The sequence below is a fragment of the Amphibalanus amphitrite genome, unplaced genomic scaffold (genome assembly GCF_019059575.1).
Source record: "Amphibalanus amphitrite isolate SeventyFive unplaced genomic scaffold, NRLGWU_Aamphi_draft 000485F_arrow, whole genome shotgun sequence".
NCBI lineage: Eukaryota > Metazoa > Arthropoda > Thecostraca > Balanomorpha > Balanidae > Amphibalanus > Amphibalanus amphitrite.
The window spans coordinates 1-24,575 of record NW_024881979.1 but is presented as its reverse complement, the minus strand read 5'-3'; the positions used below and the strand labels follow the sequence as shown (position 1 = coordinate 24,575).

Below are 24,575 nucleotides of genomic sequence, written 5' to 3'. Positions count from 1 at the left end.
AAGGTCTCTACGAGTTTTTCCCAAAGCACTCTTAAGATTTTAAGATTGAGGTCAACTTTCGGGTCAAGGTCAGGTCAAAGGTCAAATTCAGGGGTTTTGCATGATTAAGCTTTCGGACAGCGGAATCGATAGCTGCTGCTCGAAACTCACCAAAAATGACCTCAAAGGCCTAGTGAAGGTACCATGTGCGTATAGGGGTCATACTAAGTACGGGTCAAGGTCAGGTCAGGTCACGAAAGGTCACGGTTTTCACTTTCTGCTACATGGGCGTGCGACACATGTTTTATGGCTTATTTTTCACTTATTCTTAGCTTATTCTTACGCTTATTCTTAGCCGCGAGAGATCCCAGCGGTTTGGCCTGTGGCCAGCGTTATTGTGGTGCTCATGTGGGATAGGGTTCAAGTTAGTTTTGTTCAGATTTTTTTTTTTTTTGCCACCTGTGGTTAGGTTGGTCAGTCGATTGGTTTTGTCCCCGGTTCCCGGTCCGTCGAGAACGCGCTGCGTATTGCTGGCTGTATACGTGCCTTACTGCAGTCTGCAATACATATATCTCAGGTTCATTTCAATTTTTCCTTCGCGGATTCGGGTGGGGGTTATGGGCATTTTGGACCCTCACCCAAAGACCAATGCAATATGACAATACAGTCCCGAAACCACTAACATCGGTCTTTGCTAGCGCGAAGGTTATATAGAAATGTAATTTTGCGTTCCGAACGCAAAATGTTTTTCTATGTATCCGGCGCGGCAGCGAAGTTACCAAATGCGGCAGCGGTTTAGCGGGGAGCCGCCGCCAGGGGTCGGGCGGGACCTATGAGCGCTCGGCGGCGGCCGCCGCGGGGAGCGGTCACTTTTACCTCAAACCTCGTTGGGTTCGGAGATCAACACCGCCCACCACCCCGCCTTCGCCTCAGTATCACACTATTAATGCAACGAATGCTAGTAATGCGTTGTTATCATTGTTTGTTCTACCTACACCTTTATACTGTCGGTTCATGCGTTGCTGCACGACTGTTATGTACAGTGTACACCTACATGTTATGCGGTGTATATGTGTATCGGACTGTATGTTCAAGTGTGGGCATTTTGGACCCTCACCCAAAGACCAATGCAATATGACAATACAGTCCCGAAACCACTAACATCGGTCTTTGCTAGCGCGAAGGTTATATAGAAAATCGTTTATACCATACATAACTAAACGAGGGTCAAGAAAAAAAATATCAAATTTTCAACTTTTTTAATTTTGACATTAAAATGCACTTTTCTAGATGAGCTTTGTCCCAGAAATCTAGTGGTGCCATTTGTTTTCACGTGCGATGTTCAGAAGTGCCTCTAATTCACGAAAATGCTTATGACGTCACCATGCCCTATGCATGTTGGAGCTATTTTTTACAATTTGGGGGTCAAAAATCAAGATAGAAAGTTGAAATTTGGGGCCTCTAATGTTCTAATAGAGCTCTATAACATGTATTCCGGTCTTTTGAAAATTCCCAAAATTTTGGATTTTATTAGCTGTTTTCCAAAAAATATAGTTTTTTGAATTTTTAGGGGTAGAAAACGCATTTTATGGAAAATCCGAGATAGCCATTTTAAAGAACTCGTTAAGATGCGACTATTCATGTCCTTAATTTGCAATTTGCTTAAAACCTCGATTTTTTGGTGATTTTTTAAACATTTACCATTTTTGACTGAAAACGCCATGTAGTTACATCACTAAAATCGATATATTTTAAAAAATGGAAATTTTTTCTTAAAAATTGCACAGGAGACGTCAAATTGATGGGGGAGAAGGTATGCCAAGTTTCAAGTAGATAGCGTAAGCGGTTCATGAGTTATTCAAGAAAAACGGAGGGGGGGGGTCGGATCCGACCCCCCCCCCCCCAGGCGGTCGCGGGTTAAACGTCTAGACGTGTAACAAATCATTTATGCACCTATCCGCCCCCAGGAAAGACATCTGCTTGTGAATTTGGATTGTATTCGAAATGGTACATCTTACACATCACATGTCACTATGGGTGAGGTGGCCCGCCCACCATGACAATACGATTACATTCCGAAGTTCCAAACACCCGAATGATTACAGTAGTGCGTATTGTGATGAAATTCACCGACTTGATACGAGTGCCAACGGACGACATGAATTATTTGAATGTCGCTGAAATAGCTATTTACCACCAAAACAAATCTATGAACATTACATTTTGACCACGGCGGATGATGGGGCGGAGGTGGGATGCGGCGGATGATGGGGCGGAGGTGGGATGCGGCGGATGCTGGGGCGGAGGTGGGATGCGGCGGATGATGGGGCGGAGGTGGGATGCGGCGGATGATGGGGCGGAGGTGGGATGCGGCGGATGATGGGGCGGAGGTGGGATGCGGCGGATGATGGGGCGGAGGTGGGATGCGGCGGATGATGGGGCGGAGGTGGGATGCGGCGGATGATGGGGCGGAGGTGGGATGCGGCGGATGATGGGGCGGAGGTGGGATGCGGCGGATGATGGGGCGGAGGTGGGATGCGGCGGATGATGGGGCGGAGGTGGGATGCGGCGGATGATGGGGCGGAGGTGGGATGCGGCGGATGATGGGGCGGAGGTGGGATGCGGCGGATGATGGGGCGGAGGTGCAGGATGCGTGCACGACCGGTCGCCACCGAGACCGGTCACGAAAAGAGCCTCGAGCAGTTCCTCCCGTCCAGACGAGCTCGCGACCTGTGATGTCACACATTCCAGGGCGCGGGCCAGTCCATAAATGGGTTGTCGGGGGAGGCCATACGGCTCCCCCGAAACCGGGGCCCTGTTTCACCGGTGATAGCAGGGGCATTCCACGATAGATCGTACCAGGCCCGTCACCCTCATCTCTCAGATTTTAATGAAAATCGGTCCTAGGGGTAATCATAGGCCCCAAAGACGCCTGGCAAACTATCAGACTTCTCAGATCAAAACTTTTTGAGTTATATTGCATAACATTTTTTTAACTTCGGTATGTAACGGTGAGTTTGATGGCCTATAACTCAAGAACGGGTTAAGCAACCAACAAAAAGTAAACAACACTAAGCTTGCGATGAATCAAAAATTAATATTACTATTTAAAAATTACAAAGAAAAAATTTCATTGTTGAGCAAAAACCTTAATCTTTTTTCATTTGCCTCTAATGACTTTTGGGACCAAAATTTTTCACATTTTTATTTTTTCAAAATAATCTTCATGTCATTGCAAATCGACATGCAAAAAATTAGAAAGGTGTTCTTTCTATAAGGTCCTCATTTTCCCGCAAACAAAATGGGTTTCGGAGGGGTTGATACGACCCCAGCACACCGTTTCGCTTCTAATAGAGCTAGAGCCTCGCGGAAAAAACGAGCGTGTGTGCCGTTACAAGTCGCAGCGATTGGTACCCGATTTTAAGGTCTCAGGTTAACCGGTAGCGTCTGAGGTCAGGTCACGTGACTGAAGTTACGGGTTCGGTTTTTAGTAAATAACTTCGCAAAAAATGGCCGCAGAGCCGCGATTTTGGCATCATTGTGTTCGCCTAGCTCAGGTGCATCGAATGGTATACTTTTTGCTAGGGTGAGGTCAATTTAAGTAGTTGACCTCGGGTCAAGGTCAGGTCAGAGCCCCTCAGGTCACGAAGCTGGGCAAAGGGTATCATATGGCATATCATTCGATTCGGAAGGTCTTCCCGAGTCCATTGGTGGCTTTCCCGACTCTCTAGCTCCATTTGATCGGGAGTTATTGACGAAAAACTCGTACGACCCTAGTGACGTCATAAATGACGTCACGCAAGGTTAACAATGCAAAAGTAAAGCATTGTACTTTGCAAGGAGTGCATGAAATCACGATACCATGTACGTGGGATAGTTTTAGATCATTCTCGGCGCCAAAATAACAGTTTTTATATTTCCCCATTGATTTATAACAGTGATGTCACGTGACCGACCTGACCTCATGTAACCTTGTAAAATTCTCAGATATACAAGTTGTGAGACCTCTGGAGGACACCATGTATGCGTCCTGTAACTTTCACCTCGGACAGCTATGGTCATTGGCGTCCAAAACAATGTCAGAACCAAACAGCCTTTTTGACCCTCGCGCTTACTGGAAAGAGGGTTAAATGAACCCTCTTTTCACTTTTTTTTCAGATGACTCAGACTTGAATTGAAATTTCAGTAACCCGTGATGTCACTAGGCAGCTTTACCACGCCATTTGTAAGCTCCCCTCCCGAAATCACTATTCGAAACCGTTATCGTGACGTAAAATAAATACATTTATAGAAAGAACACCTTCCTAATTTTTTGCATACTTCTTAACAATGAGCCAAATATTTTTTAAAGAAATAAAAATTCCAAAAAGTTTGGTCCCAAAGTCCAAAAAATACAAATGAAAGAAAACTCGATATGTCATATATCAAAAAAAGCGTATTTTTCGAAATTTCAAAAATACAAATTAATCTCTGTTTCATTGCAAGTTCAATGTTATATAACATTTGGCATTTGAATAATCCGTCTTAGAGTTACAGCCCGCCAAACTTAGCGCTGCAAAGCAAGATCCAAAAAATGTTATACACCATAACTCAAAAAATACTTATCTGGTAAGCCTGAAATTGTTACAGGTGGATTCAGAGCCCCTGATTACCCCTGAGACCAATTCTCGTCAAATTCCGAGAGATGAGGGTGTCAAATTGGAAAAAAGTGGTACGATCTATCGTGGAATGCCCCAGCAGCACGCTACTATCAAATTGCGCGAGCTGACGTAATGTGATGAGGTCACATTAATGACGTTTCGTGTAATCCGTGAGCTGCATGCGTTTGGAACAGAGTTGCTGTCTCGTTGAATTGCGTTTGATACACTTGTTTGATCGCACAGCCGTGAAGATGTTAGCAGCAATATTTGATGACATCACACAGATTGACGGCGTCGTGGCTTGTTGATGTTTCCATGGAAACCCAATTTGACACGTGTGATAGCAGCGTGCTGCTAGTGCTATCACCGGTGAAACAGGGCCGGCATTTAAACGACATCTGGGCCCTGTTCATGAACCCCGGCGGTCGCTGCGGCCACTGCGGTCGCTGCGGTCAGCCGGGTTGTTACGTCACGAAAAGGGGCGGGGCTCATGTAGTATGACGAATGTATGACGTCACCTTACTGCGGCCGCTGCGATCTCTGCGGCCGCAATCCAGCAACCGCCGAGCCGCAAGAAAACTAATTGCACTGAACTTGGCGCACTGAAGTCAAATAGGCGCAAGCCGTGTTGTCATGGAGACGATTTTGTAAACAAATTATCTAGCGGTGTGCGTTAGTTGTAAACATAGATATAAAGACTAGATAGGACAGCCCTGTGTAAAACCCGCTCGCTAGATACGTGAAGCGGCCCGGCGGCCAACCACAGTCGACATCATAGAGTCGCTAATGCCTTCCCATGTTAAAATGAGCATTTTTGACGGACTCGTACGAGTTTTTGAATGCGAGTTAGATGTCATAAAGGGTCTCAAATGAAAGATTGGACCGTCTTCTTATTAGCATCCAGGGTTCAGAGGTGCACAAACCTTCCTACTTGCCTACAATGTAGGAGACAGGAAAGAGCCGAAGAGGGTAGCCGCGAGACAGATTTCAGTTTGTGTTTTCTGTACAAAAATGACTATAAAAACAGCTAACTGGTAGCAATTGGTCGGTACAATCAGCTGTCAACGGCATTTGGTCATTACATTTCTTTACGTGTCTTCAAAAACAGTTCCTACAAATCTCCTCCATGAGACACCCACGAGACAGTTCCCATTGGATTAACATTGTGTCTCATGAGACACCGTGTAGGTAAAATGTAGGATGAAAAACTGCGAAAGTGGTGGGCATGTTTCGAAAAACGGCGCACAAATTCTTGGGGCGCCTTAACAAAACTCCTGTTCGAAAATGGGTTCTGGTAAAGTTTCGTCAGCTGGTTTCCATAGCAACCGCCATTCGTGGGACAAGCTGACGCCATTTGCTAGCGCGTTGCGTGGTAACCAGCTATCGGTGTCAGTTGAATTTGAAAGATAATTGTAACAGTGAACAGCTCGCTTCAGTTGCTGTACTGTGCTGTGGATGTGTGTCTTGTGCAGTGTAAGCGAAGTGTATAAGGACTTTCACACTATATTTTGTGATGTGATGGTGTGGTAATAGAAGGTTGTGAGCTCCAAGTGCATGGAGTTGAGGAATTGCCAAAGAAATGAAAACTCTGCATGGGCCGGAAATCTGCAGCCTGCACTTCTATAAACTCTTCATAAGAGGTTCGTGGCAGGGGGCATTTTGGGGAGCGATTATGGAGGTGCTGGTAAGTAGGTAGGTACCCAACCTAATTGGCTTGATGAGAACTGAAACTGAAAGTCAAATGAATTGTGAAATTGCTTTACCTATCCAATCTGATCACTTCTACTTATTTTTTTAAATTTTCCACTCATTTTGATTGATAAAGAACAACATTGAAAGATGCCAACATGCAGGTAACTACCTACCTAGCTCTAATGTAAATAGGTACCTAAAAATTTCCTTCAAAAGAATATATGGCTCTTCAATGTACTGGAGATTTAGTAATTGAAGGCATCTCACTTCATTTTGAACATTACCTAGGTAGGTATAACTTCCCTAAACTGCATGACAAATTTTCAATTTCCTTGTTGTAACACCAATACCACAAACATTCATCTGGGCACAAGGCTCACAACATCAAATTATTCATGTCTATAGACATGTACCTATACAGCAAAAATGCAACAGATATGTGATTATTTTAAACATAGGCTTTGTGTTCAGTTGTGTATATAATAATTTTGTGGGTGGAAAATGTGTCATGAATTGTCTACAGGTCTGTGTAGAATTGTAATTTATATGATTATAGAAAAAGGAATGGTCAGTTAAGTAGTCAACATGTTTACTCAATAACAAGATATGCTGGCATGGAGTTTGCTCATGAGTTTGCTCAAAAACCTTTCAGTTAGTGTGGGAAGCATAGCAATTTGAAGCATATGCTTATAAAACTGATTTGTAATGGGGTTTGTGAAGTTCTCCATAAATTTCACACCTAGCAATGTACCTACCTAATGCATTGCATTACTTTAAAAAGAGGGAGACCATACAAGTTGTCAGGTAGGTAGGCTTTGACATTGGTTTCAAGATTTCAAGGTGATCTGTGCTTTTTGCTTATAACTTGTCCTCATTCTCTGACTAAAGAAGTGGCAATACAATCTGACTTGTTCTATTTTCCTCTTGCCTTGCCATTTTTGACATAATCCTTGCCCAGGCTCCAGTCTGCAAAACGTGGCAGCCAGCTCGACGAGGTGTTTGGGGCAGCCGGAATCCTGCCCCAAATGAGGCAGTTAGCCTCCCGGGCAGTCGAATTTCTGCCCCAAATGGGGCATCTAATTGGGGCAGGTTAGATTATGCCCTAAATGTACTATATATAGCATAAAAACTTCATATCAATACATCACCCGCGCAAATTTAAGTCGGTCGCGGTAATGAGACTCGAACAATTTTTAAACGAAAGGGTCTGATCATTGGTCAAGGTTATATTATATAGAGCGGCTAGTGTTCCGGTTAAAATGTGGTGATGAAGCAGTTGGGGTGCAAAACTGCCTCATGTTGCCATGGCAACGTCGAATCAATCGGCAGCGAGGGGCGCATTTCGTTTTTGCAACCAAAGAGAGGCGCTTCTCGGACAATACCCCAATGCATCATTGAAAAACTGATATTACACCTCGTCTCGGCGATGATCAGCTAATTGGTGGCTTAGTTTTAAGTGTGCAGAGTACGCTCGTCTCTTAACCCGCGCCCTGCTGGGGGGGGGTGTTTGAACACCCCCCCTTGTGGTTTTTCGCGAATATCTCAAAAACGGCGGCGCGGAGCGCCGCCGTTTTTGGTACACCTTATTGTACATCAATTCTACACATGTTGTGAAAATTTCAGACCAAGGTCATTCAAGGTCAGGTCACCAGGTCACTTGAAGTGACATCACCTCATAAAAAGTTTCAATGTCTGTCATAGCTACACCGAGTGACCGATCGCTTTGAAACTTTCAGCGATTGCTAAGAGCAATAGCATGTACAAAATGTATATCTCAGAATTTTGATATCGATGACCTAAGGTCAGGTCAATTTTGCGACCTCCCCATTATAAGTCAATGGGAGAAAATTGAAATGCGCCTCTTTTGGACAAAAGACATTATAAACACTCCCAAACACCGAATTACAAGTGGTTCAGACACACTGAACATGAAAATGGTGTCAGTGACCCTTGTTTATGCCCTGAGGTCATCTTAGGTCACGAATGGTATCTAACAGTTTTTCGCAAATAACTTTTGATAGAGGCATGCTAGAGCGATGAAAACGCCTTAGATGTGTTCAGCTTGACGATACGGATCGACTGATATGCAACATGACCCTTTCCGGTCAGGTCATGACCTTGACCTGAGGTCAAATTTTCAAGTTGACCTTTCAAGGTCAACTTATAGTTCATTCGATGCGTCTTGACGAGAGGAACACAATGCCGGTAAAAGTAAGCTCGTACAAGGCTTGAGTCAATAGTTATTGCAGAAAAACTGTTTCCGAAAAAATCGGCTATTTTTGCAATTTTTGCCCCCTGCAGGCAAAACCGTTGACGTTAGGTCAAATCTGAGAGAATTATTCAGAAAGGGCTTTAATAGGGCTATCGAATGCTCTTTTCCGCGGCGCTGTAACTCTATTGGTTCTCGAGTTATGCATTGGCTTCTTGGAAATTTTCGACATTCGACCTGGAAATCGGCGAAATTTTGCCTTCAATGACCTCTGGTGACCTGACCTTTGACCTGACCAAAAAATTGACCGAAGTGATTTCGTCATTATTTTTGACGCTCTTTCGAACGCCGCCTTCCGCGTATCGCTACGTGGCCCAGGAGCCGAGTTACAAGGGGGGGTGTTCAAACACCCCCCCCCCAGCAGGGCGTGGAAATCCAGGACCCCCAGCCGGGCGCGGGTTAACCCTCGCCGGACCTATTGGTTTTCTACATACGCGCCGGCCGAGGGGGGGGGGGGGGCGGGTACGACCCCCCCCTCGCCGTTTCGCCCCTGGTGGAGCTAGCGCGTCGCGGAAAAAAACGAGCGTGTGCGCCGTTACGAGACGCAGAGATTGGTACCCGATTTTAAGGTCCTAGGTCAACCGGTGACCTCTGAGGTCAGGTCAAGTGCCCCAGGGTACGGTTCAGTTTTTGGTGAATAACTTCGCAAAAAACGGCCGCAGAGCCGCAATTTTGGCAGCATCGTGTTCGCCTTGATCAGGCGCGTCGAATGATATACTTTTTGTCCTGGTCAGGTCAACTTGGGGTGTTGACCTCAGGTCAAGGTCAGGTCAGCACCCCCAGGTCACGAAGCTGGTCGAAAGAGGTCATGTCGCATAGCATTCGATTCGGCAGGTCTTCCTGAGTCCATTGGTGGCTTTCCCGACTCGCTAGCTCAATTTGATCGGGAGTTATTGACGAAAAACTAATATGACCTTGATGACGTCATAAATGACGTCACGGAAGGTCAACATTGCAAAAGTGACGCATCTAACCTTGCAAGGAGTGCATCAAATCACGATTCTGTGTGCTTGAGATAGTTGGAGATCGTTCCCGGCGCCAGAATAGCAGTTTGAATTTTTCCCCATTGACTTATAATGGTGAGGTCACGAAAATGACCTGACCTCATATGACCTTTAGGAAAAATCCGAGATATACAAGTTGTGGGACTCATAATGGATACTAGATCCTGCAAGTTTCATTTCCCTGTGACATCTCCTCTGGCAGTGAGGGCGCTGCGAAGTTGCGACATCTGAAGACCGTGCAGAGGTTCACTTATGACGTCATAGGTCAGTGACCTGACCTGACCCAAAAATGCGGTTGGTGTCAAAAGATGCGGCTTGGATCAAAGTTCAGGTATGCCAAGTTTCAGCTCTCTATCGCCAGCGTGTTCGGAGCTATCGCGAAAAAACCCTATGGGGGGGCGGCACCCGCCCCCCCCCCCCTCGGCCGGCGAGGGTTAATCTGTAGGTCGCGGGTTCGCAGCCGGTCAGTTAAGCGTTTTAGCACGCGTTCGTTTCTAAGTGGAAATGTGGATATCATTTAGCCGGACGGGGACGGCAATCATCGTGAGGGCTATACAGCACATTTACGAGTGTTCGATTAGGTCAGGTTTGGTCTGGTTCGGTTTGGTTTGGTTTGATTTGGTTTGGTGAGGCTAGAAAGGAGTAGGTATCTGCGGGTAGCGCCTTTCCTTGGTTGCTAATACGAAACACGGCGCGTAAAACATTCATAGCCCCGATGAAGGGAAAACTCGAATATGGTAACAGTTACAAATGACAATTTCTACGCTTCAGCGACGTTTGTGGCGCAGCTCACTTTTTCTCGCGCGTTTCAACAATACTCTGCTTCTTTATTATTTTCCACCGGTAGCGTGCACCCCGCCCCGGTCCGCCCCGACTGCAAACGGTCTGCCCCGGAATTGCCGAACTCTGCCCCGATTTCTCAAAAGCTGCCCCGATATCTGCCCCCGCCCCACTGTGTCTGCCCGACGAGATCTCGTCGAACCCTGCCACGTTTTGCAGACTGGCCCAGGCTATATGTTGGTATGATGAAGGTCAATCAGATGACATATTTCAAATATTAGGTACAGTCATGATTTCAGTTGAATTTGCCTAACTTTATTTAAACAATATAAGATTACACATTGCATAGCTATAACAGCAATATTTGAGCCACCATTGGCATAGAAATTAATAGGTTGCAAAACATTACTCAGCAAGAAGAAATCAGTCATTGACAATGGAGAAAACACATCTAGACTTGACAACAAATTACAATTGATTATTCTTCTACCATTCATGCTGGCATAAGTAATAATTCAAATGGATACTTAGTGCATTTTTCTAAAGATTTTAAGCACATGAGATCCATCCAAAGGCACAGACTCGGAACAAAGGCTGTGTTATAAACAAGGATATTGCACCTTTTTGGTATCTTAACATGTTGTTAGGTATATTCCGACATCCTAAGAAAAATAAGATGGTAATCTGCCCTGCTTCATTTGATACGTATCGATGAGTAATTGGATGTTGCGGGAATGCAGTTAGTTTTCCGGCAGTTGTCTCCAGCAGCGACAAAATGGCCGACAAAATGTCAAACATTTGCTTTCATATGGCTAAGTACATTAATTCACTTAGTCTAACTTTGTCTAGCAAATCTCCAGTTTTACTTCGGAAAAACCGGCAGCGTGTTCCACATTGGTGACCCCGCCAGGCGAGGCAGTTCCGTCGGCCGTCGATGTCCTTCGGTCATATAACCCCCAATAAAACTAGCGCGTCGAACGATCGGCAGCATGGATGGTCTCACACCATCCATGGCAGGGACCGACCTCACAGAGCCACGCAGAAAACAGGAATATCGGATTTATCTGCCTCTAAACTGTAATGTATGAATGCGTCGTGAAAATTTTACAAGACAGCTGAGGTTTGCTAAGCAAGAAAAAATAGACCAGGATCTGTATTAGCGAAGAGATTAGCGATGCACGTGAAATGTGTATAGATTGCAGTATAGATGTAGTCAGCGATGGATTATAAAAGGATTTAAAGCCGCTTCTTAAAGCCTACAGTCAAAACGTTTTCTGAACGTTTGTGGTCCTCAATATGATAGGTATTCCATAGCAATTTAATGGGCTTCGTCCCATTAGCAAATATTGCAAAATCGTCCTCAAATAATGTTTTCTTACCTAAATGTAGTAATGTTGATCCAGGAAAAAAACTTGTTACACACTCCTTAAAGTTTCAATTTCCTAAACAGAAACACTTATGTGCACCGTACACTGCAGCGTTACGTCACTTCACCTTCAGCCCGCCAAGTAGTAACTGCCCCACTAAACGGGAGAGGGACGCTATGGGACGGCAGATGGACGCCCGTCTGGTCCATGTGGAACTGAACCCTCATTGGATGAGAGGAATTAATTGAGCGTCCCGGTGGTTTTATGAGGGTAGTTCTTGACTTTCCAGTGTTTCCAGACACAGTCAACAACCAGACCGCCTCACTCTAGTCTATTTATACACCACCAGTATGCATTTCAGGTGGAGGTGTACCAAGTCCTGCCTCGCACTTTGCCCAAATCAGCGCATACCGTATGTCTGTCGGCTTCTTAAAAAAATGACGATATATCTGCGGATAGCTTCAGAAATAAAAACACTTCAGGAATAGCGTTTACGTCCTGTAACTATTAATAACTGTAATGTAAATAACCAGCTTTACTTGAAAGTATAGATATGTTGGGATATACCTAAGGATGATCGGTGAGACAAACCGGAGCCATCGGAGACCGTGTAGGAGACAGGCTGGGCTATTTGTGCACCTCTGCCAGGGTTTTTAGTGGCTGACATGCCCTTGACAGCTTGCAGGACCCCTCCTAAGAGGACACTGCAGTGTCGGCTTCTAATGTTATGGCAATGGGGAAAATGATATTTTAGATGGGTCAGTGGGGATTTTCGCATAGAAGTGAGAAGAACGAACAAACAATTGATATCGTGAACTGAGATGACCTCTGTGACCTGACATGACCAATCGTGACCTGAGGCGACCTCTGTGACCTTGCATGACCCATCGTGACCTGACCCGACCTATCGTAACCTAAGGGGTCCCAGTAACCTGTCATGACCAATGATGACCTGAAGTGACCTGACCTGACCTACTGTGACCTGAGGGGTTCATAGTGACCTGCCATGACCCTTTGTGACCAGGCATGACCCAGCGTGACCTAATTTGCCCTTTTCAGCTTCTAGACGTCCAATCGACTCGGGAAAAACACCAATCGTTTTCAAATTTTATCATCATTTCCATGCGCAGCGATAGCAAGCAAAGTCACTAGTGGATACTACTTTGATACTACGGCATAAGGCATTTCACATCAAACGTCTTCCGTTCAGTCTCGTCCTCCTGCTGCCACCCCCCCCCCCCCCCTCCATCGACCACACCAGCTACCGTGTCTCACAGCCTCGAGCATAGTCGACGACACTGACTCTCGCTACAATCGCTACAATCATTCAGAAAGGGGATAAGTATACAGTACACAAATAACCCGCTCGATTTTCGCCGTCTTATAACGAACCAGCCTTGCGTCAAATGATTTTTACGGAGGTTTACATAAAATGCCTACATTAACATTTTTGGCCTTTAAAGCATTGTGTAGGTCTGTAGTAGACATTACGTCCGCGTCTCGCAGCACCCAGTCGGCTCGACTCAGTCCCAGCAACCGACAGACCACCGCCCCGCCACGTACCGTCCGGCAATCGTCCCTGCAGGCCAGCTTTCCCAACCAATGGCCACAGCTGAGCTGACCAAATATTTATGCAATGCCAAACAACAGACGGACCCCAACAATGCAGCACACGCTGGCCCTGTTAATCATGTGCACAGTGGCGAATCGCCGCTACCTAGCTATCCCCTCACGGCTCACAATGAACGATGCGGAATCCGAGGCAAGCAGCGAGAGAAAATACACCATCAAATACACTGACCGAGATATCTAGAAATGCACCGTATAACAAATCACTTTTAACATACAGCGTTGTGTGAAACAAAGTTCTTCTCTGCTATAAGCATGTGCTTTCACACAGACGCCATCAGACATTGCAGCCATCACCACACTAGGCGCCGCGGCGGCCTTTGGCCGACAACCGAGGCCGACTTAGACTGTCACTCGTCAACCAAAAGCGTCAACAGAGCTGCAGCTGCTGCTGCAGCCCAGTCTTATCGTTCCAGAAGCCAGGATGCTTTCAACCAAGTGGTAGCAGACCCATTGCTGTTGCAGAGCTCTGCTGGCTGTGTCAGCTTTGCTGTGTGTCTGACCAGGGTAGAACAGCCTCTTCCTCGCCACTCCTTACTTTCCTGGTGATCCTTAGGAAAACTGAAAGATAAGACAAAACAGAGATATTTAACTTTTTTGAACAGATAATGTCTGTGCAGTGTGCATGGAATGGACAGATGACACATTAAGCAGTCATTTAAGCTGCAGTACTGCATGAACCTGAGGTAAAAATGTCCTTTTGTGATAAAAATGAATTAAATATGAGCCAAACTGACAAGACAAACAAGTATGTTTTCACATCTAACATAATTACAACATCAAATTTGACATTAGGTAGCTGGAAGTGTACAATAATTATTTCTATAAAAAATAAATGTGGGTAATGTGTATTTAGTGGCAATTCGCAACAGCTGCTTGCACTCACTGTTCAACATTCAGACATTCCTTTTAATTTATCATTAGCATGTGAATAATAAACTCATGCTGACTGAGCAGCACATACCTGCATGGGGCCAAGGCAGTATATACCCATGGGGCAATACTGGGCTGCTCGACACTTGACAGTTATGCCTGGAAGTGGAATCCAAAAAATACAACTTCTTGTTTGCATCTTCTTGCATCCACTGGTGAGCTGAGCTTCAGAACTGAAAAAGAGAAAGACATAAATTGAGATACAACTCATTCATGAAAAGCCAAAGATCTCACTTTCATATTGCAATCATTTTCATTGCAGGTGGTAGGTCAAGGTAGGGATTGGTTTGAATGAATTGCACCAAGTCCAAATCCAGAATTCAGGGACAAAATGAAATACATATGGTAATATTCATATTTTTTTACTTAAAAAACTGGAGGCATTTCAAATAAAGATACAAAATGATTGTTTCTTGAATAAATTAACCACAGCTATTTGAATAAATTAACCACAAACACCATCAACGACTGTCATGCGAGGGGCAGTCGCAGGCATAACAAAGTTAGGTTTAAGCACTTAAGAGCAGTTCAAGTATAAAACGTGCTCTTTTGAACTTTATTTACTTGGTATTTCATCAAACTTTCTAGCCATGGGTGCATATAAAGCCAGAAATATAGCTGCTTGAGACTCAGCTGAGAGCAAGTCGTTCAGACAATAAGCGTGACACAAAATAATTAAATAAATGAATAAAATGACTATTTTTGAAGTAAACTAGAATGTAAAGAACACAAAGGTTGAGTTTCTGTCAGTACATGATACTAATAACATGCCCATCGATAGCACAACTGTTACAAGTCACGTCTGCGTGGAGTTCCTCATATTTAACCTCCAGAATATCAAAGAAAACAGTCAATCACTCACCCAAAATGTGTTTCAGCGTTTTCTCTGATGAATTTTGTTCATGGGACTCTATCCGAAATCTCCCTGCACCCCTTTAATTTCATGTAATAGAGCACGAAAGCACCCAACTACACGATTCCGCCATAGGGTCCCATGTAAACAACCACAGTCCTTGACTGTGGTTCAATGGCGGCGCAGTTCACGTACGCCGCAGAGGCAGCTGTCCCTTCTAGTCTTTATTTCTATGGTTGTAAACAATTGTCGGAAACTATTTCGGCAGCAGACGCTGTTCATAGGAACGCTGCTGCGGCCGAGTGAGTGATGACGTTTCAATAATGGGAGGGGCTTAGAACCTGCGGCCGGCCGCAGCGACCGCAGACTTCATGAACAGGGCCCTGATAATTTTCTCTCTTTGCACGTGAAGCAATTGTAAACACTGTCTACGGTGCAGGATAATGGCTGTTATACCTATCTATTAGGACAGCAGTGCCCTCACGTTTCAGTTCACGGTCTGACTAGAGTCTCTGTGAGGACCTCATGCTCTATTATGTCCGTAAGTCTCTATGACCTCTACTGGAGTATCCTTATTCCTTATTATGCCCGAACTAGGTAAAGCGGATTAGCCTTAGCAACCTCGAAGATCGGGCATACTGCAAAGTTGCGTGCATACTTAAACTTCGGAACTTTTACCAGAAATAACGACGTCAAGTAAAGGAGGTTCAGAAAGTTTTTTTTGCAGATTGATGACAACTTTTTACAGGGTTTGGTGTTTGTATATTTGTTCGTGAACAGTTCGTGAACAGCGTTGGCTTGTTTGTTTATACATATGATAATTAACGAATTCCTTCATTCCAGGTTACATGATTGCGAACGATGTTCTGTTCACGGATATTTCGTGAACGTTCATGAACGTTCATGAACAAGTCATCATTTCTGATATCTTTCGCGTTATCATTCTCCTACAGTAGCACACACGGTTGCAGACATCTTTTACATGTGAAAATGCACCAATGTTATCTCAAGCTCATAGAATCGTGATCTTTCATGATTCTTGCAACGCTGGGTCTTTAATTGAACATTTCAGACCTTGCATGACGTCATAAGAGAGCTGACTTAGGCCGTTCGGTGCAATCGGAGTTTGTCGCTATAGTTCGTTTTTTTTTTTCAAAAGGACGCTGGCTCCAAGTATGTTTTCCGAACAAGCACGTGTTTTAGCGAGCAAAACGAGCAAAAACTGAGCCTGAGAAAATCGAACGTCGACTAATTTTAACATGTGATTTCTTCCCGATAATTTCCATATGTGCGTTTTAGAACCATATATGAGAACAGTGGTGACGTCATACTGTCGAACATGTATTGCAATGTAACTTATTACGAGCGAGCGAGCGCAGCGAGCGAAGCGAAGTCTTTTCAATATAAGGGAAAAATCTCAGTATGAGCGGCCCGGCCCGGCCCGGCCCGGCCCGGCCCGGCCCGGCCCGGCCCGGCCTGTAACGCTTTTGAGAGGCTTATATCTCAGCAACCGTTGGACCGATTGCCCTGCGGTCTTTTTTGCTGGGTAGCCCCATCCCTTCTACCCCGTAATTGACTACTTTTGATACATCTCAGTGACCGTCGTGGCACGTGCCACGTGAAAAGTCAAGGGTGTTCAAGCAGTTTTGCAAAAGTAGTGATTTTGAGAGGCCCATATCTCAGCAGCGGCTTGAGCGATTGTCTTGCGGTAATTTTTATAGGGTAGCTGCATCCCTTCTCCCAAAGGTCGGATACTCTTGATCTATGTGAGTGACCCCCAGTGCACGTGCAAAATACAACAATAAGAGGTGTCAAATTTGTTCCCATTTCAATAACTCGGTAATTACTGGGGCGATTTCGCTGAAACTTGGCATACAGGTAGGCACCCACCAGGCAATGCATTCCCATGTGTTGCGGTTAGGGTGCTACTGCACGTGCGCACGTGCAGGGGGCGCTTCCAGATCTCGAGAACGGCTGGGCCGATTGCGCTCAAATTTGGTACACGGTTGGGGACCGGTTAGGAGGGTGCCGTGCAAAAGTCAGTTTGGACCCCGTTTGCACGTGCGCACGTGCAGAATGCCGCTTCCAGATCTCAGAAACGGCTGGGCTGATTGCGTTCAAATTTGGCACACCGCTAGCGACCGGTTAGAACGGTGCTTTGCACAAGTCCGTTGGAAGTACCCTCTCGCCCTTCCGCACGTGCAGGGCTCGCTATCTCGCTCGCTCGTCCTTCGCCCAAAAGGCGTTTTACTGGTAACTATCATGGACGGAACTGCTTACTCGATTATAAGCTCGACAACAGTGAAAAACTAAGTTTCGCCCAAATTCGTTGACACTTGTCCCATTGCACGGACATTTGGGTGCCTGCTGCCACCATTGACGTCATCATAGTATGTTCATTTTTAAGAAACAATTTCCAGCTACTTACCGTGCACAATTTGAAATCGGTTATTTTTTCGGTAAGAAATTCTTCGCCAGACACTCAAGCTGCCAAAACTCACGTGAGAGCTTCGATATTGAACTTTGAGCCAGCGTCCTTTTGAAAAAAAAAACGAACTATAATAACTCTCGATCAAATTGAGCTAGCGAGTCGGTTGAGCCTTCAATGGCTGAGAAAGAACTGTCAAAGCGAATGATATGCAGTGTGGCATCATCCATGCAACTTAACCGGAGTGCCTTTGATCAGACCTTGACCTGAGGTCAACATTTTGAAGTTACCCAATCAGTGGCGGATCCAGGGGGGGGGGGGCAAAATGGGCATTTGCCCCCCCCCAAACGGCATGATTTTAACATTACGCCTATGGGCGATGCATGGAAAGAATCGATAAATTTTTATGGTTTGCCCCCCCCCAAACCTCTGAGCTGGATCCGCCTCTGTACCCAATCCAAACATAAAGTAAGTACATCATTAGACGCGTCTGGCCACGAAGAGAACGATGGTAAGTACTAAGTACCACAGCGGCTGTGCCACCATTTGTGGCGAAGCTGTTTGCCAAAACTAAATAACTAGTTTGGGACACTTGACCAGACATTAGGGGTCACCGGCTGGCCTAAGACCTTAAAATCGGATACCAGTTGATGTGTCTCGCAACGACGCACACTCTCGCTTTTTCTGCAAAGGCTTAGCTCGAATAGGAGCGAAACGGCTACAGGGTCTAGTCAACCGCATTTTTACCGTGTTCGCGGACAGTTCATGAACGACCGCCAACTGTTCGCTGTTTGTTCGCTAAAAGTTGGCCAATGACGTCAAGGGCGCACACAAGGGGGGGCACACGGGCCCGTGCCCCCCCCCATTCGAGTTGGGGGGCCCAACTCGAAGGAAGGGGCCCATTTGAGGCGGCCGAAGGCCGCCTCAAATGGACCTCTAACTAATCCTTAGACCACCGAAGACCGTGTACAACGGGCCCTCAAATGGCCTTAAAGGGCCCTCAGATGGTCTCAAAAGGCCCTCAGATGGCCTCGAAGGGCCCTCAGTTAGCGTCATAGGGCCCTCATCTGGTGTCAAAGGGCCCTTAGATGGTGTCAAAGGGCCCTCAGATGGCCTTAAGGAGCCCTCAGATGACCTCAAAGGACTCTCAGATGGCCTTAAAGGGCCCTCAGATAGCCTCAAAGGGCCCTCAGCTAACGTCAAACGGACGTCAGAAGGCCTTAAAGGGTGTCAAAGGTCCCTGAGCTGGCGTCAGAGGGCCATGCCCTTGCGTCAAATGGCTCTCCGAATGCTCTAAGCAGGGGTCGGCAAATGGTGGGGCATGCCCCCTTTGGGGGTAATGGAGCCCTTTCGGTGGGGGTAATGAGGGATTCTGAGAAAGCCTATCTTTTTAGAGTTTGTAGCTCCAGTGATGGAGCCATCGTGACTGTTGCATCCCAGGGTTCAAAGATTAGCCCAGGCCAAAGGCACAGCACACATTGATTAGATACCAATTTTCACGTACCTGCTCGCCTCACCATCTCACCCCTCCGTACAGTCGTTCAAAAGCAGCTGCAACTTTTAACCGTCGCCCGTCTGTTGGCGTTTCAACAGCCGCTAACGTAAGGGGGAGGAGTCGATCGGACCCCCGCGGCCTCTCGGACTCTGATATGGAGCTGTGCATAAAAAAGACGAGCGTACTACCCGTAACCATAGGAAGCCGCTGCTGCCCATTTTTAAGGTCTTTGGTCATTCCGTCTCATTCAAGAGGGCAATGATAAGTGTCGAGAAAATCGGGACCCGCTATAACTTCTTGAAGTGAGATTTTATGGCTCAAGATGATCTCCAGAAAAAGCTCATAAGCCAACGGTCATTATGGGTCCAGATTCCAGTTTTACCAACAGAAAAACAGCCGCCTGCCGGAATTTTTGCTTAAAGATCGTTTCACATATGGAGCGTAAACGGTAAAGCCCTATCCGCTTACGAGCCCATCGCGTTTACGCTCCGTATGTGAAGCGGTCTTGAGGCAAAAATTCCGGCAGGCGGTTATTTTTCTGTTGGTAAAACTGGTCTCAGGTCATGATATTTTCCGGGCTGTCGAAAAAAAAAATGATGGGCTCGAGGGTACAATTTGGTCGTGATCCAATGCCTTTTACGTGAGCTTTTAACGAAAAACCACCCGCCGCCCCTATACGTACAAGGGTTAATGGGATATAGCATAGGCGGCGGAACGGGGAGGGCACCGGGGCACCGTGCACCCTTTGATTTTTGCATTTTAACATTAGCCCTATGGGCGTTGCATGGAAAGAATGGGACCAAAAGTCGGCAGTGCTCCCCCTCCCCCTTAATTGGAGGTGTTCCGCCGCTACTGGGATATAGGCATTAAATGTTTTGTGGAGGAAGTGTCATGTTTTAAATTTGATGCATTGGAAATGCACAAATACCCAAAGAGTTCCAGGACGGTATGAAATTTCAGTAAACTTAGTTGTGTCAGCAATGGGGTCTGGTAGGTGGGGGTAATGGCCCTGCCTGGCGCCCAAAAAGGGGGCACGACCCCGAACGACCTGCCGACCACTGCTCTAAAGGGTCCTTAGCTGGTGACAGAGGGCCCCCAGCTGGTGCCAGATGGCCCCCAGCTGGCGCCAAATGGCCATCAGAAGGCCTCAAACGGTCCTCAGTTGGCGTCAAGCGGCCCTCAAAAAGCCTCAAGGGGCCCTTAGAAGACCTCAAGGGGCCCTCAGAAGGCCTTAAAGAGCGTCAAAGGGCCTTGAGCTAGCGTCAGAGGGCCCCCAGCTAATGTCAGAGGGCCCTGAGCTAGCGTCAAACTTAAAGTGCCCTTAGCTGGTGTCAGAGGGCCCCAGTTGGTGTCAGAGGGTCATCCATTGGCGTCTAATGGCCATCAGAAGGCCCAAAAACGATCCTCAGCTGGCGTCCAACGGTCCTCAGCTGACGTCAAGAGACCCTCAAAAGGCCTCAAAGGCCCCTCGACTGCTCAAAGGGCCCTTAGAAGGCCTCAATGGGAACTCAAGAGACGTTAAACGGCCCTCAAAAGGCTTGAAAGGGCCCTCTGCTGATGGCAAAGGGCTCGCACCTGAGTCAATAAGAGCCTTGTCAAAAAAACGGACCTGAGAAACCTTGCCGGCCCTGGTTATCTGCGGGACTCCTACACTTACCTGAGTGGCCCCCGTTTACTGAGGGCCCTGGTTATTGATGGGGTCCCTGGTTACTTAAGGGGCGCCTGGTTACCAGAGGGGCCTATGGTCACCTGGTGGGCCCCTGATCAATTGAAAACCCCTGGTCATCTGAAACGCCCCTGATTACCTAAAGGGTCCCATCACTTGGATTCAGTGACATAGCAAGGGAGCGATGGGGTACGTGCCCGTTCTCGGGTTTAGGGTTCCTTCGAAACCGAGGGGCCCTGCGGCGCCAGTTGGTAGCAGAGGGTTCGCGCTGGCCGCACTTCAACTCGGAAGGACACCACAGGGCTTGTGGGGGGACGTTATTGGCTCCTATGTAGCCACAATTTTCTTCATTAAGGCCCAATGCCGGTTTCTGAGAGACCTCGCCGGCCGCTCAGGGCCCTAAGTAGTAACGGCCAACGAGGGATTGGCTGCTATGGCTCCACATCCGTCTGTGATAGACACACGGTCCACACCAGTGTTTCTAAAGGCACCCACAACGGCAACTGCGAGGCCCCTCGCCCCACCTCCAAGGGACCCCCACCAGCGCATCTTAAGGGCCTACATCGGCGGCTCTGAAAGTCCCCACACCGACGCCTCTGAGGGCCACGTACCAGTGACTCTGAGGGCCTCTTACCAGCCTCCGAGTGTCCTTGCCAGCCTATGACGGGCCACTTTCCACTTGCAGGCCATTTTGCAGGGCCACACACATGCCAATGATGGCCCCACCAGTGTCTCTAAGCCCTAAGACCCCGCAACGGCGCCTGTGAGGACCCAACACCAGCGCATCTGACGGCCTTTCACTGGCACCTCTGAACGCGCCACACACCGGTGACTCTGAGGAGCTCGCTCGCTTCGCTCGCTCGTAAAATACCATGTAAATTAGGCATTAGTGTACATTAGGCACACTCCTCGGGCATAAACGATGCTTTTGCTTGCCAATTTTCCACATTTTCTCATGCAAAGACCGTTTTAAAGAGACCCGTCTGCCAGTGAGACTGGACCCACCGTGCCTCCCTCCTCCCATCGAAAGGTCCTGGGTACATCCTTGCCTGAGCTGACCCCGGGCGCCCGGGTAACTCGCGGGCCCGGGGTCAGGTGACCAGCAGGTGACCCCCTCTTGGGCGAAATTCTGGGTACGTGTCCGACATGCATCGTACATAGTCCTGTTGATTTGATTCATTGGTTAAGCATTAAATATAAGTTATAAGCTGGATCTCTAGTCTGTGATCCCGCATCGTATCAGATATAATGACATTACATGTCGATGTGCCTAGAAAAAATATGCGAATATACGTGAAAAAGGAGTGCTGCTCCCGCTCCTACACATCTGGGCCAAACAGTGACCGGCCCCTGCTTCTAGCCACCCGGGGCCGGTCGGCCGGCCGGCAGTCAGTCGCTGCCCGGGGCTGATTTCTGAGGGACCTGCAAAAATGTTTATTAATGAAATGTTTTACGTAATAAATTAGATGATTGGGTATATGTACCGGCTCTGAGTCGTATTTGAGAAAAAAACAGCCTAGCGTAAAAATATATATGTTTTGAAAATTAAGCTGGTACCGAAATAATTGTTTTACCATGCATTGACAAACCAATTGCCCAAAGCTTCAAACCAACCGAAATATAGCCCCGTGGGCCGTATTTTTTTTGGGGGGGGGCCCTTCGGCATGGGGGGCCCAGTTCGAAGGTCGTGCCCCCCCCATTCAAAAATCCTGTGTGCGCGCCTGAATGACGTCACTTGTATGCGAACACAATCGTTCGTGAACAGTTTGTTTATTTGGAAAATTAAACGAATACCAACCCCTGCTTTTTGTGACGCATTATTACATGCGCACACAATCAACATGCCGATTCCTACATGACAGCATTATTAGCGTGTGGTGTGTCGCGCTATTTTGAATTTGCAACTTGCAAGTCACAATGTGCGTGGGTAATGGGTTGCAGCATTCTGTCGAAATAAATCTACTGACGGCCTCACCATTCGATTAGGTCTCCAGCCGAGGTGGATTCATTAACGGGCTCTTAATTGTCTCTTCGCCCAGAAGCTCAAAGCTGGGCCACGCACTCAGTCGTCCTGCCTAGATATCTCTCTCCCCCCTCTCTCTCTCTCTTTCTCTCTCTTTCTCTTTCTCTCTCTCAGCTCTGTTCTGCTCTGCTCTGTTGAAGACTAGCAGGTCTCCAAGCCGACGACCGGCCGGCTTTTGACAGCGGCAGGTCCCGCCCGGTGAAAATCTCAGCAAACGATTGATTTGCCGGCCGGCTAACGATGCCCGGTCAGGCGAACGGAGGACGCCACCAGTCGTCTCCTGACGAGATGTCCAGCGACAACTGAGCATCGATTGTCGGCCCGGGGACGTGTAGCTGCGCCGCCATTCTCAGTACCTTCCTCACTGGACGAGGGCGCGCACAGGGGGACACACGGGTCCCGGAAATTCAGCACAGGCCGCTGAAGGCTGCCTTAACCCGCACCCGGCTGGGGGTCCTGGATTTCCACGCCCTGCTGGGGGGGGGGATGTTTGAACACCCCCCCCCCTTCTAACTCGGCTCCTGGGCCACGTAGCGATACGCGGAAGGCGGCGTTCGAAAGAGCGCCAAAAATAATGACGAAATCACTTCGGTCACTTTTTTGGTCAGGTCAAAGGTCAGGTCACCAGAGGTCATTGAAGGCAAAATTTCGCCGATTTTCAGGTCGAATGTCGACAATTTCCAAGTAGCCAACGCATAACTCGGGAACCAATAAAGCTACAGCGCCGCAGAAAAGCGCATTCGATAGCCCTATTAACGCCCTTTCTGAGTAATTCTCTCAGATTTGACCTAAAGTCAACGGTTTTGCCTGCAGGGGGCAAAAACTGCAAAAATAGCCGATTTTTTCGGAAACAGTTTTTCTGCAATAACTTTTGACCCAAGCCTTGTACGAGCTTACTTTTACCGGCATCGTGTTCCTCTCGTCAAGGCGCATCGAATGAACTATAACTTGACCTTGAAAGGTCAACTTGAAAATTTGACCTCAGGCCAAGGTCATAACCTGACCGGAAAGGGTCATGTTGCATATAAGTCGATCCGTATCGTCGAGCTGAGCACATCTAAGGCGTTTTCACCGCTCTAGCATGCCTCTATCAAAAGTTATTTGCGAAAAACTGTTAGACACCATTCGTGACCTGAGATGACCTTAGGGGCATAAATAGGGGTCACGGACACCATTTTCATGTTCAGTGTGTCTAAACCACTTGTAATTCAGTGTTTGGGAGTGTTTATAATGTCTTTCGTTCAAAAGAGGCGCATTTCAATTTTCTCCCATTGACTTATAATGGGGAGGTCGCAAAATTGACCTGACCTTAGGTCATCGATATCAAAATTCCAAGATATACATTTGATAGATACTGTTACCCTTATCGATCGCTGAAAGTTTCAAAGCGATCGGTCACTCGTGTAGCTATGGCAGACATTGAAACTTTTTATGAGGTGAGGTCACTTCAAGTGACCTGGTGACCTGACCTTGAATGACCTTTCTCTGAAATTTTTACAACATGTGTAGAATTGATGTATGATAAGGTGTACCAAAAACGGCGGCGCTCCGCGCCGCCGTTTTTGAGATATTCGCAAAAAACCACAAGAGGGGGTGTTCAAACACCCCCCCAGCAGGGCGCGGGTTAAATGGATTTTAGATCCATGACGTGGAGAGAAGGTGCCACAAATTAGCTTCACTTTGAACGGGGATGACCGCCAGGGTCTCTCTCTCTCTCTCTCTCCTCTCTCTCTCTCTCTCTCTCTCTCTCTCTTTCCTCTCTCTCTCTCTCTCTCCTCTCTCTCTCCTCTCTCTCTCTCTCTCTCTCTCTCCCTCTC

General features: G+C 47.1%; 1 long non-coding RNA gene across 1 annotated transcript; it reads right to left on the bottom strand.

The window, feature by feature from the left end:
• Positions 1–12,826: 12,826 nt before the first annotated feature.
• LOC122392410 lies at positions 12,827–15,331 on the bottom strand. Its single transcript, XR_006258510.1, has 3 exons — positions 15,156–15,331; positions 14,325–14,466; positions 12,827–13,921 (listed from the first exon to the last, which is right to left on the bottom strand). It is a non-coding gene; the product is annotated as an uncharacterized LOC122392410 (long non-coding RNA).
• Positions 15,332–24,575: the final 9,244 nt, after the last annotated feature.